At 42.9% G+C, this 14,545-nt stretch overlaps 1 long non-coding RNA gene across 20 annotated transcripts in view; it reads left to right on the forward strand.

Annotated features, from left to right (window-relative positions):
• The window catches only part of LOC109549903 (uncharacterized), a 148,510-nt gene that overhangs the window by 63,512 nt on the left and 70,453 nt on the right, over positions 1-14,545 (forward strand). For 3 of the 20 annotated variants that reach the window (XR_012332515.1, XR_012332517.1, XR_012332519.1), the window contains one exon: positions 5,432-5,582. The exons of the other annotated variants lie outside the window; for them this stretch is intronic. This is a non-coding gene — a long non-coding RNA (uncharacterized lncRNA). The remainder of the gene's footprint in view (positions 1-5,431; positions 5,583-14,545) is intronic. 20 annotated transcript variants of the gene reach the window in all.

Raw genomic sequence — 14,545 nt, forward strand, 5'->3', positions numbered from 1 at the left:
CTGTTTGTTTTCTGTCTGCAAATGTTTTGTTCTTGTCCAAGATGAGAGCTGAACGTTGACTCCACAGAATGACTATCTTGCATGTTGGGTCTATATATAGTGCACTGAGTTTTTAGCTATTTGCTATAGGTTTGTGACCATATGTGGAGGCCAGGGTGTTCACAGGAAGTGTGGGGTGTTACACTCCTTGAAGGTGGAATTTGCTGCACTTATTTTTGTGTCCATGAGCCTAGCCTGGCCCTGGTACATGATTGGCGCTTAACACATGTTTACTAAAGTAAAGGAGCTATTGTTTCCCTCCTTCTCCATATGGGGTATCTGCCAAGTTAGTAACAATTCTCCCTTCTCTGGGAACTCAGAATTGGTGTTGGCTATTTCTTCCCTGAACTCCTGCACCCACCCACATCCAGTCATAGTCAACTGACCAGGGCTGATCACCTGACTACATCAGGGCCACATTCCCCTCCTTGAAATTTGGAATAGAGACACTGAGGGGCTGAGGGTCAGCCTCTGTGGATAAACCCAGAACATAAAAATACAGGAGCTGTAACAGAGCTGTATTATAGATTGAATGTTGGAGAAAGCTAGACTTCTAAGGTAAGAGGCTGAAACCAGCATACAGAGAGGAGCAGCCAGGATACTGAGTGAAATTCCCAAGGGATTCTAGCCCATTCCGGAATGGGCAGTGTCTTGGTTGCACTTCTGCATTTGATCCGTGAGACACCGTCATGTTCTTTGAATAAATTCTCTTTTGTATTTGAGTTGGTTCAGGTTTGGTTCCCATTATTTGTAACTAAAGATCTTCTACCACTATATCAAAATTCAGTTTTCTCATTTCAATGAAAGAAATTATACTAAACAGAAAAAATATGTAAGGGGGAAAGACTAAACTTAGTTTAAAAATTATAACAGAAATCAATTGGGAATTATATGTATTAAAATTGATTTGGGGGATTGGTACGGCTGAAGGGCCGTATACACTGTTAATTTTTAAGTAGTAGGAATTTTTTCCTTCAAGATGAAGTAAGAGTGTGAAGAAAGAAAAATAATAAGTCTAAAAACCATAGAGGGTAGTCAATGATTAAGCGAAGGACCAAATAGTTAAAATGGGATACCTAAGAAACCTGTGAGTCATTCCTTGATGCTTTCTGAACATTGGCCATCATATCTAACCCATCTCTAAATGTAGTAGGTATATGAGGTTATCAATAGCTAAAGTATACTTACTGTTAGTAGGATGCCTAGGATAGCTCACAAAGGCCTGTTGAACCCATAGTGTCTCTAAAGCAGTAATTGAAAATTAAAAAAATTTTTTTATTGGTTTATAACATTATATAACTTTCATGTTTACAATTTTGACTTCTATATACACTACAGCATGCTCACCACCAAAAGTTTAGTTTCCATTTGTCACCGTGCTATGGACACCCTTTACCCATTTTGCCCTTCCCCTAATTCCCTTCCCCTCTGGTAGCCACTACTGTGTTCTCTGTATCTATGTGTTTGTTTTTGTTTTGTTTGTTTATTTTATATTTCACATATGAGTGAAATCATACAGTACAGTATTTGCCTTTCTCCGTCTGACTTGTTTCACTTAGCATAATACCCTCAAGGTCCATTCATGTTGTTGCAAATGGCAAGATTTCATTTTTTTTATGACTGACTTGTTTTCCATTGTGTGTGTGTGTATCACATCTTTTTTTTAATTAATTAATTAACTTATTTTTGGCTGTGTTGGTTCTTCGTTGCCACGCGCGGGCTTTCTCTAGTTGCGGTGAGCGGGCTTCTCATTGCGGTGGCTTCTCTTGTTGCGGAGCATGGGCTCTAGGCACGTGGGCTTCAGTAGTTGTGGCTCACAGGTTCTAGAGCACAGGCTCAGTAGTTGTGGCACAAGGGCTTAGTTGCTCTGCAGCATGTGGAATCTTCCTGGACCAGGGCTCAAACCCATGTCCCCTGCATTGGCAGGCAAGTTCTTAACCACTGCGCCACCAGGGAAGCCCCTATATCGCATCTTCTTTATCCTTTAATTTGTTGATAGGCTTTTAGGTTGTTTCCATATCATTGCTATTGTAATAATTCTGCCGTGAACATGGGGGTGCGTATCTTTTTTGATTAGTATTTTCATATTCTTTGGATAAATACCCAGAAGTGAAATAGCTAGATTATATGGTAGATCCTGAATAGCCAAAGCAATCCTGAGAAAAAAGAACAAATCTTGAAGGTATAAAACACCCTGATTTCAAATTATATTACAAAGCTATGGTAATCAAAATAGCATGGTATGGGCAGAAAAAACAGACACATAAGTCAGTGGAACAGAACTGAGAGCCCAGAAATAAAACCACACATAAATGGACAATTAATTTATTACAGAGGAGCAAAGGACAACGGAGAAAAAGTCTCTTTAATAAATGGTGTTGGGAAAACTAGACACCCCATGCACAAGAATGAAACTAGACTACTACTTCACACATAAAAATCTACTTGAAATGAATTAAGGACTTGAATGTAAGACCTGAAACCATAAAATTCCTGGAAGAAAACCTAGGCAGTACGCACCTTGACATTGGTCTTAGCAATACCTTTCTGGATCTGTCTCCTCAAGCAAGGGGAAAAAAGTAAAAATAAACAAATGGGACTACATCAAACTAAAAAGCTTCTGCACAGCAAAGGAAACCATCAACAAAATGAAAAGACAACCTACTGAATGGGAGAAGATAATTGCAAATCATATATCTGATAAGGGGTTAATATCCAAAATATATAAAGAACTCATACAACCCAACAACAAAAAACAAACAACCTGATTAAAAAAATGGGCAGAGGAACTGAACAGACATTTTTCCAAAGAAGACATACAGATAGCCAGCAGGCACATGAAAAAATGTTCAACATCACTAATTATTAGAGAAATGCAAATGAGAACCACGATGAGATATCACCTCATGCCTGTTAGAATGGATATTATCAAAAAGTCAAGAAATAACAAGTGTTGGAGAGAATGTGGAGAAAGGGGACCCCTCATACAATGTTGGTGGGAATGTAAATTGGTGCAGTCACCGTGGAAAACAGTATGGATATTCCTCAAAATATTAAGAATAGAACTAAAACCATAATTTCAAGCCTTGAAATCTACTAAGACCCTGTGGGCCTTGAGAGGGACTTAGGGGATGTGGAGGGAAAGAGGACTCCAATTACTAGAAACTCCCAGAACTCCACAGGGGAAGGCTTCTCTGACAGGTGTGTCCTGAGGTCTGCCATTCTAGTAGTGAGCGTGGGACTGGGCAGATGGCACTGGAGAGGAGCCTTGGGGACCATTCAGTGGAAGAATAACCTCGTAAGCCAACTGATAGGACTGGCTAGCAAAAGTCCCTTTTCCTTTATTCTGTGTATGTCCCTTTTGAAAGTGTGTGAATTTAAGTAGAAGATACAGCTGCTCCTCTAGAGGAAGACCTTTCATGCATCTAGACTATAGAAGTAACTGTACTTTGAGCTAGACTTTCTGTCTAAATATTCCACTCTAAAAGGAAGAAGAGGAAAGGTGTTTCCAAAGTTAGAAAGATTGGTATAGAAGCCCTCTGAACAGGGGAGCGAAGTCGACTTATGGAGGTGATGATAGACATTGCTGGAGAGAAGGGTGAAAGGCACTCAGAGAATGAAAAGAAAGAAAAAACACAGGCTACTTGCCTGAGAATGAGGGACATGAACTTTGTGCGAGTTCAATGACCAGATTTTCCGACAAATATTCCCAGAGCGCGTAGCTCAGTAGAAGGGCCAGTAACTTTTCTAGAAAATATGTTTTGTTTTAGAAAGAATAATACGGTTGCAAAGTTAAGGAAAACCTGAAATCCTGAAGATATCAAATTATTTAAACAATTACTTGGCAGTGAGTTGTTTTCACGAAATTAGACAGTACACACACAGTGCTCTGAGAAAAGCATTTTTGTTAAAATTCCAACAAAGAGGATTGCCTGAAAGTAAACCCCAGTGTAGTTTCCAAAGATTTTTACAAACACCACCCATGTAGTATGAAACACACGAATTCTGATGAGAAGGTATTTTTCAGGAATTCATCATCACCCCCTTCCCTTTCACTCGGAAGGTGGCCTCTTATCCGTGGCTGTTGGATGTAACCAGTGAACCGAAACACTTGAAACCAATTTGCTGGTTTGAGAAGAGGTTATTGATTCTCACAGCATGTATCTCCTGGGAGAATGTTATTGTTTAACTCTACATGTGGACGATTCTAGCCTCACGCTACTTTAAGTCAGGCAGACTGGGTGAAGTCTGTGGATTCTGCTTCTTTAGTGAAGTTTTCAGGGGCTTTGAAAAATGTTTCACAGGTCTGAGTGCTGCCTTGAGTTTAAAACACCATCGTATGTGCTTCTCAGAAAATGTCTGGTTAGGTAAGAGAGATTTTTTGTAAGCATGTGCTTTATTTTTGAGGCAGGGAGTATGTTGGGAGAGAAATTGCCTGTGCACTTCTCCCAGTGCCAAGAAGACAATGGAAGTGATTGATAAAACACCAAGTTAAACAAATATATTTCAGGTTCTTGGTTAAACGATCACTGCTTGAGCTGTTGGTGATTTGTTCTCAGAATTGCAAAGCCCAATCAATGTTTTATTCATATCTTCTAGCATTATTGGTCACATGTCTTAAAGTTCTGTTGTTGAAGTGAAAAGCTTCTTTCATCCCTGGTGGAAGGGAGGAACAGAGGGCGTATGGTATCAGCCGTACAACATACTCCCTGAATGATCTTGTGCATTTGTATTATTTTTCACTAGATAATAAAAGTTCAGTTGAATAGTTAATGTTCAACTCTGAGTGGGTGAAAAAACTCAGCATATCTGAGGTCGATATCTCCTCTGGGTGTTGTTTTAGAACAGATGTACGGTGGCGAAGCCACAAGCTGCTGAATGTTCCCTTTCAGATCCTGCACGTGTGTGTCTCACTCTACTGCAGCCACCATCCTATCCACTTTTTCCCTAGAAATATTATTATTGGCCCAGAGGAGGTTCATTCCAGCAGGAAGTCTGCCATTTTGAACCAGATTGAGCAGCCTTTGTAACAAGAAATGATTTATTGTTCCCAGCTGTCGTTCATAAGGTGCCCATTATGAGCAAGTCTGCTGATGAATCCACAGCCATAAGGGAGGATTTAATTTGTGACAAGGAAAATTTCTTTCTGCTGAAGGCGGAGGAGCATCTCTGATTTTTATCTGTGTGGGTTTATGGTGGGAGACCCTGTGGGTATTTATTAACTTGAACTGAGGGGTCTTTCTCATATATAGTTATGTTTCAGAACTAAAACTCTCTAGGTCCTCATTTGGGGTGTGCAACTGGTGAATAAAAGCATCAAGTTCATCTTTTTCTCAAACATCTGCATTTTTGACTTAGATTTTTTTCAACTGACAAGTTACTTCTCTTTCAGGCCCCATAGTTGATACAAAAGACTGTCATATGAACCAGAAAGGGTAACTGAAACCAAAGGACCATAGTGTCTAGCCAAAGACATGCCACAAGGGGTGACAAGGAGCAGATGTCTCAACGAACAGGGCACGAGACCAGCTGTGCGTGGCCAGGTAGGAGGATGAGAAATATTTAATTTGCTGTGGTGGCACAGAAAGCTCGAGAAGCACATCGCCCCAACTTAAGGATCTTGTGTTACAATAATTTTTCGAAGACTGTATAGCGGGCACACCAGCCATACAACTAAGATAGTTATGTTTCGAGTCATTTACACACCTTGGTGATTAGCAGCTTGGGGACCTGTCTGCTGAATTTCTTGAGAAAACCTCCAGAGAGTCAGAAGTTACTCTAAGACTGAGGCAACTTTCGAGGTGTGAGATGCGTCATTCTTAGGTTTTAGACTTCCCTTGGGATTCAATCTGCAGCCAGTCTAGAGCAGGTCACCTGGAACTGACATTCTTCTGAGACACAAGAACAGGGAGGGGTAATTATTATCAGGGAGGATGCACCGTGCACTTTGCCCTCTGCTCAAGGGATGAACCAAATTTGAAGGGTGGTGAGGACACTGGAAGAGTGATGTTTTTAATATATGAACAGATTTCCCCCTCTGGCAGCTCCTGTTGCCTTGACCTCTCCCCCTAACCTCATTCAGGCATCATTTATTGTATCAGGGGAAAAAGGAGTTTCACCAAAGCACAGGAAAAAAAAAAAGCTTTTGATTTTCAAAAGTCAAGACTCTAAAGGCACTTGGCATAGAAATTATAAGATGAGTTGGACCAAGGCTTCTTACCTCTGAGAGAACATGCAGTTTTCCAGGTGTGCTGGTAAGGAGGAGGGAAGGGTAGGTGGAAAGGGAGAGGGGAGCAGAGAGAGCTCTCAGAAGCTGGTGGCCCCTCTCCCTTCTGAGAAAGAGGCTTTGGCCCTGCTTCTCAGGGGGAAAGGTGGTAAATGCAGAAACCCCACATGACTTGGGGTGTCATGACTTCCCAAGTAGAACCCAAGGAGACTGCAAAACCTCAGGATAGAAATGGCTGAGTGGTATCTAAGGTACAGAGAGTCTGAGCTAGCTTCCTGGAGTTGAGTGCACACAGCACATGGCTGTGAGTCTTCTGTGTTCAAAAGGGCCACCTGAGTTATGACAAAGGACCCACAACCTTCGATTGGCATCTAAACTAGGGACAGGGACTTCCCTGGTGGCACAGTGGTTAAGAATCCGCCTGCCAATGCAGGGGACACAGGTTTGAGCCCTGGTCTGGGAAGATCCCACATGCCGTGGAGCAACTAAGCCCGTGCGCCACAACTACTGAGCCTGTGTGCCACAACTACTGAAGCCCGTGTGCCACACTACTGAAGCCTGCGTGCCTAGAGCCCATGCTCCACAACAAGAGAAGCCACCGCAATGAGAAGCCCGCGTGCCGCAACGTAGAGTAGCCCCCGCTCGACGCAACTAGAGAAAGCCTGTGCGCAGCAACGAAGACCCAAAGCAGCCAAAAATAAAATAAATAAGTAAACTGGGGACAGTCTTGGGGGGACTGAGCCCTTAACTTATGGGATCTGACTCTACCTCCAGCAGGTAGTATCAAAATTGAATTGCATTGTAGGACACTCAGGTGGTATCAGAGGATTGGTTGGTGTGGGGAAAAAACCCACGTGTTTGGGTTAGAAGAGTTTTGAGTAAAAACAGTTCAGACCTTTTGACATCTTCCCTGTTTTCCAAGGCACAATTCACATTTCACCTGTTCCCAGGCATCTTCCCAGACCTGTCAGTTATTAGTGTATCTGTCCTCGTGTTTCTGTAGCTCTTCACCCATTCATTACAGCCCTTTATCAAAGTCAGCCTCGTACTGCAGGTTAAGTTAGGGTGAGCTTCTGGGTTTGAACCCCAGAAGTGTTCTGCTGTGTGTGCTTACAGCACCTGCCATGAACTTAGCACCCTAGGCTGGCAGGTGTTTTGGTGCCTGGCACACAATAAAGCCTCAATACATAGTTGTCAAATTAAGTTGAATTTAAAGTTCTAAAATACGTAGTGAAACATGAGACAGATCCTTGAAAGAATGCTTCATTGGCTATAGCTTTGATTCCCTCACTCCCTTTCTTTCTTTTCCCCAACACTTGATTTCAAATTTTTTCCAACATATGAAACTTTTTTTTAACATCTTTATTGGAGTATAATTGCTTTACAATGGTGTGTTAGTTTCTGCTGTATAACAAAGTGAATCAGCTATACGTATACATATATCCCCATATCCCCTCCCTCTTGCGTCTCCCTCCCACCCTCCCTATCCCATCCCTCTAGGTGGTCACAAAGCACGGAGCTGATCTCCCTGTGCTATGCGGCTGCTTCCCACTAGCTATCTATTTTACATTTGGTAGTGCATATATGTCAATGCTACTCTTTCTCTTAGAATCTTTCAGAGAACACCCATATAACTACCACCTAGGTTCTGTAATGTATGTTCTATTGTATGTATGTATCTATATATTTATGTAGTATTACTTGTTTATCTGTCCATCTAGCCATCAATCCAAATTAGGTTTTCCTCACTGCTTTTCACATACAACCGATGTTTGACAGACCTTCGACTCTGGAATCCGATCCGGGATTCATTCCTGGATTCGGCCCTTACTCATTGCATGGCTTTGGGAGTGTTGCTTAACCTGCATCTGCTTCCCGCTCTGTAGAACAGGAGGCCCCTGAAACCTATTTCACAGGTTGTGGTGAGGAGATAATGTAGATAAAGGGCCAGGCACAGAGTGTGTGTTCACTACATAGTAGCCAGAGACAAAGTACAATGTAAATACTTATTTCAGCCACCGGCACTGGATTTGCATGGTTTGTGCTTCTAGAGTTCTTGCTTGCAGCCTCTGCTGTAGGCCCAAAAGGAAAAGAAATTCGTAAGAGACAGTGAATCTCAGACTCTTCCTTGGTTATGAGCATGAGGTCCCTGGCTTCAAGAGGTAAGCAAGAGGAATCTGGGCTTTGGTGTGGAAACTGCATTCTGAACTCCCCGGCACAATGGAAAGGCCAGCAGTCGAATCACCAGTTATCTACTTACACCACACAAGGTGGGGGATCTTCATGCTTGCCTGAAATGCAGAAGAACCTTTTCTAAAAATGGAGAGGATGAGTAGAGAACATCGGGACTCTCCTGCAGCCCTGAACACCACTTCCCGAGTGCATGTTTCCTGAGTGTAGGCCCTCGCTAGTACAGCCTTCCACTCTCAGGTGAGAGAATAGCCTCAGATCAGGGAATCAGAATTATGCCCAGATCATTTTGTTCCTGAAATGGCCCTGGAAAGCTGTAGCAAGAGTGTGGAGGTTGAGATTTCCTTCCCCAGGGCCTCAGACCAGTCAACATCGGGGATTGTTGCAAGACTGGAAAAAGGAAATCTCATTCTTTGTTTCCAGCATGTGCTCCCACTGTGCCCATCCCCATGCCCAATCATTACGATCGCCTTCACACCCCTTAGTTTAAACATGTTGAAAACAGGATGGTATGAATACTGTGGTTTGAATGAATAAAATTGTGGCCTGTCCATATGAATTGTTTTTTTTTGCTGCACACGTAGAGTTGGGGCTCTTGGTTTCAAATTTGTGTTGGTGTTTGCCAGTAGAATTATCCCTGCATGAACGGGAAAATGCCTAATGTCCTCCTAACGGTTTACAACGTAGGTGGCGTACCACGTTACTCTGTTAAAAACTACAAGTGCCTGCTTCCCCCCGATTCCACTCCCAACCCTGGGAGTCTGAGTCAGTAGGACTTGGGATAGCCCACTGGAATCTACATTTAAAAAATCTCTACAAATTATTTTACTTCACAGCCAGAGCTAAGAACTACTTCTTTACCATAAAGCTGTACAGCGCTTCTTATTAAAAACAGTGAGAGATGAAGCGTGTCTTCTTTTGAGATTCAGAATCTTGCTTGACGTTTTCATTTTTGCTTTGTGTTCTACCAGTTGATGGGCATATAATGGAAAAGTAGCTAAAAAGGAAAGATTGGAAATACTTCCAAAGTAGACAAAGTTGGGCATAAAATAGAAATGACAACCCAGGAGAGCACTTGAGGAGACTCTCAGCTAAAGAAAGAGGAGCTAGGAGAGGTTCTCACAGCCAATAAGGAAAGCAGGCAGGGGATTAGCAGGCGAAGGGCATAACCTAGGACCACAAAGCAGATAGGGAGATGGAGGTACTGTCTGTTATCAATTCTCAAACATCCGTATTTCACATTTGAGTATCCCAGGCATCTGTTTGCTGGGTGCCAATTGGGATGGAGCTGTCATTGTCAATGTAGAGCTAATTTTATTGTTATTCTTGGTGACATAACTGGACGACTTCACTTCCTCAATGTTTCAGTCAGCAAACAATTTAAGGACTGTTTGAAGAAAGAATCAAATCCTGGTTGTTGTCTGAAAACTTACTCTTGTCCTTTGCTGGTTAGATCAAAAAAGCAACAACATCAAAACCTTTAGATCAAGTGTTAGTTGCTTGGGGGAAAATTCTGGAGATAACAGTGGAATGCTTTTAAAGGGAATACTGCATTTTTAATGGTCTCGATGACACAGGTACTAATATCACGTGAAAAACCGAAACAAATGTGACAGTTTTGAGTTGGCCCAGGAAGGTTAGAATCTAAATGTGAAGTTTGGGGTATAGTTCATTGGCAGCATTTTTTTCTCTCTTAAATGCCCCACAGTAGTTATGCATCATACAATCAGTGGTGTCTTAGATTCAGTGTAATATGGTATTTGTGTTGGTCTTTACAACTGAGAATATTGAAGAAAGTTCTCCTCTAAATTATCTCCTGCAGAAAGTATATATAAACCTATAGAGGAGGACCAGGGAATCACAGACCCGTGTGTGTCTATTTCCATAAAGGATGTTCTCTTTGAAAAAAAGAGAGAAGAACCACCATATATTTAAACAATAGTCATACTTTAAAAGAAAAGAAGCTGGATTTCATTAACAAGGAATTATTCCTATTTTATTGGAAGTTTTTTGGAGAACTAAGTAAGCACATGAACAGGAATTGATGGATGTACCCAGGTAGGCTTCCAAAATGTTTTTTTTTTTTTTTATAGCTGGGGGTCAGTTGTTCATTACCCCCTCTTGGGTGGGAGTACCCCTGAGAAGCAGTCATTTTCTCTATAGTGGATACCTTATAGCAGAATCCCTGAAGACCCATAATCACAAGTCCGGCACCTCTTCCATATGCTGCCCTTTGAATATCCCAAGATAGCTTTCATATAAACCTCTCTCGGCTCTTCCTCAGGCGAAACATTTCTCTTCAAAGATGTACCATAATCTCTTTTTTTAATTAATTCATTTATGTTTATTTATTTGGCTGTACCGGCTCTTAGTTGCAGCTCGCAGGATCGTTGTTACCACGTGTGGGATCTTTAGTTGCGGCATGCACAATCTAATTCCCTGACCAGGGATTGAACCCAGGCCCCCTGCATTGGGAGCGTGGAGTCTTAGCCACCAGACCACCAGGGAAGTCCCCATAATCTTTTTTTGAGACCTGCCGCTCCTGCGGTTTCTCCTCTGAATCCCCTCCAATCTGTCTGTATCCCTTATAACTAGGTAACATTGGTCCCAGTTTATCCAGGAGTCTTCGTTTTTGCCTATTTTCCAGGCTTAATTATCACCTGCAAACCCCTTTATTCTAAAAACTGTCCTGATTAGAATATTATCACATGTGGTCAACCTACTTACAACCGACAACCGACTGCCCTATCTAAGGGTGGGCTGAGAAGTAAAAACGAGAGCAGGGCTTTCACTGTCCTCCATCTCGGTAGTTGACACGTGCAGTCAAGCAGATGCGTTAGTGACTTGAGTCACACATCCCACCATTGCCTCATGTGAAGCTGGTGGCTGATGGCACCCCGCAGAGCCATGCCCTCCCCGTACAGCACTGGTTCTGGTGCCTCTATGGCATTTGTTCCTACACAATTTCATGGTGTTTGAATTCAGCCCATTGTCCAGTCTGTCAAGAACTTTGTCATCCAAAATGCTGTCTTATTCCTCCCAACGTGCAGCTATTGGAAGATGTAATCATGCTTTTCTGTGTCATTATCTAGGTTCTTGATGAAAAATATCGCATAGGATAATATTGTGGTACATCACCTCTTTCCAGTCTGACCTCTCTTCACATCCTAGTGTCATTTAACATCACAAACTCACTTAATTGTAGTGTCATGCAGGCCATGTATTTCTTCCATTTGCATGATAGTATTTTGGGAAACCTTAGCGAATGTGAATATCTATTTTATATTAGACTCAGATGTCTAATATAAAATGTCTTTCCTAATCTATGCATCTAGGTCTTGGACCAGAAAATGGGAAAACAAAAACAGAGTTAAATCTAATGTGACTTCTCAGTGAGTGCACGTCTTTTTAGCTCCCATGGGACCTTGGAAATGTTGACTGACACATAGACGAGGTCAGTGCTCCATGAATATTTGTTGATCCAGGCACAATTTTTCATTGAAAAATAAGCAGAAGATCCTATTCATGGCTCTTGCTGTGAAAAAAAGCCTATTTCTTTACACCTGTCAAGGACATCTGCTTTGGGAAGTCCCACACACAGCTTAAGTCCACACCAGAGTATGAATTGACTATTTGCTAATCATGTAAATATTATTGCTGAAATGAAAACATGATTGAGGCTGGAAGTGTGACCCGAATGCAGAAAGTGCCAGCTCTTTAATGCAAGCAATTAATTAAGCATCATCTTTAAGTCTGGTGATAGGTCCCAGGGTGTCAATCAAATCAAATATCACCAGCTGCTGAGAGAACAGGCTTTCAGGAAGCGTCTCCTATACCAAGGAGGAGAGGGAGGTGGCACTGAAATGGATTTTCTGAGGCTCCAATAGCTAAGGACACCTATGGAGGGCTGGTGGTAAACTGCTTTGTGGATACATCTGTAACACAGGATCACACAAGCACTGTGTTGAGTCAGCTGAAATGGTGGAAACGGCCCAGATTTGGAAGCCAGATAGGGCTGGGTTCAACTCTTGGTGCTGCTTCTTTTGTTAACCTTGGAAAATCATATGATCTATCTCAGCCTTGGTTTCTTCAGCTTTAAAATGGAGATGACAACACCTGTCCTGTAGGACTTTTGTGTGGGTAAGAAAGATGGCAGTGCCCGGCTTGCAGGGAGGATTCTGTATGGTGCTTGTTAACGACTAAATGATTTCTGGTCCCCACTCTGCTGCTGATGTCTCCACGTTGACCTTGGACATACCCTCAGCTTTTTAGCGCTTGCTCTTCTCCAGCTCTGAAGAGGTAGAAGTGGACTAGACAGTGTTCCAAGGATAAAAGCCCATCATTCTGTGACAGAGATGGAAATTAGGGCAATTTTGTGACAAGTAGAGTGAGCCGTGGGGAAAGTGCACTGATACATGGGAGGGGGGTCTGGTCACCAAGGGTGACGTCCCACAGGGCCTTCATTTTCCCAACTCCGATCACCTCCTTCCCCCCAGAGCAGGCTGGAGGCCACTTGAAATGAGCTGTCATCTCATCTCGGGTCCTTACCACCCCACCTGCCTGGCTGGAGCTCACGGTAGAACATGTTTGTGCAGGGCAGAGAGACACTCAGCTCCACGACAAGGGCATCTTGAAGGAAAAAGTGATTTTATAAAGTGGGGAAGGCCTGTCTTGAACTACTGGGGTATTTAAAGTAACATGTCCTTTTCCTTTTTTTTTTTCTTACTGCAAATAAGAAAACCAGTACATGGTTGATGCTGAAAACTATGAACATACAGTAGTTTAAAACAACTACCATTAACATTCTATGTACATCCTTCTAGTCATTTATATACAAGACACAAATGACCTCACAGTATCACCCTGTCTTTTTTTTTTTTTAATTTATTTATTTTTGGCTGCGTTGGGTCTTCGTTGCCGCACGCAGGCTTTCTCTAGTTGCGGCGAGCGGGGGCTACTCTTCATTGCGGTGCGCAGGCTTCTCATTGCTGTGGCTTCTCTTGTTGCGGAGCACGGGCTCCAGGTGCACAGGCCTCAGTAGTTGTGGCTTATGGGCTCAGTAGTTGTGGCTCATGGGCTCTAGAGCGCAGGCTCAGTAGCTGTGGCGCACGGGCCCAGCTACTCCACGGCATGTGGGATCTTCCCGGACCAGGGCTCGAACCCATGTCCCCTGCATTGGCAGGTGGATTCCCAACCACTGCTGCCACCAGGGAAGCCCACCCTGTCTTATAGTGTACTTTCCTGGGTATATTTCCCCCTCCTTATCACTGCTGTTTTAAGTTTTGCGGATTTCTGTTAATATAACAGTGCCTTGGTTGTTTAGCAGAGGTCTCCAAAATGGGATGCTTGCCCCTTGGGCACATGCAAGGTAATATATCGGGAAGCAGGAAGAAAATTTTAGAATTCCTGTTTATACTTTCACCTCTCCTTTTAAAAATTGTGTGTGTCTGTGTTTGTGTGTATTTCATAACGTGTAAAAATGTGTCTGGAGGTAGGCAATCCAGAGCTGGGACGGTGGCTCAAGGGTGCCGCCAGGGACTGAAGCTCTTTCCAACTTTCTGCCCTTCTACCTTCCATACAGGCCTTCACTCTCAGGCTGGCAGCCTCATGTTTGCAAGATGGCTGCTGCACATCTAACCTTTATATCCATATTCCAGACAGGAATAATGGGAAAAAGTAAAGGGGAAGGGATTTTCTCCTAGTGAAGCTTTGCTTTTTATTCAGAAAGGCATGTTTTCCTTCTCATTGGTCAAATGAGAAAAGTCGAGAAATTGAAATTTTTAGCTTTTTGGCCTCTTTGACAAAGGAAGTCAAGGGCATAGGAAATGGTGAATTGTGCGGGGGTAAACCGTCCATAGGGTCTGCCACAGTCCTCTCGCCAGAAAAATGCATCCACAGGTACACACACATCCAACTTTGCCAGGCAGTTCCAGGGGGTTTCTCTAAGTGGGGGTTGGAGGGGAGCCACTCTATAGGGCCAAACTAAGAGAGAGCCGCTCAAATGGATTCTCAGCTCAGCCCAAAGCCAGGGAGCACGAGAGAAGCAATAGGGGGAGAAGACAGAAGTCAAAAGAGAAAGTGAAAATATAT

Source organism: Tursiops truncatus, chromosome 6 (genome assembly GCF_011762595.2).
Source record: "Tursiops truncatus isolate mTurTru1 chromosome 6, mTurTru1.mat.Y, whole genome shotgun sequence".
Lineage (NCBI taxonomy): Eukaryota > Metazoa > Chordata > Mammalia > Artiodactyla > Delphinidae > Tursiops > Tursiops truncatus.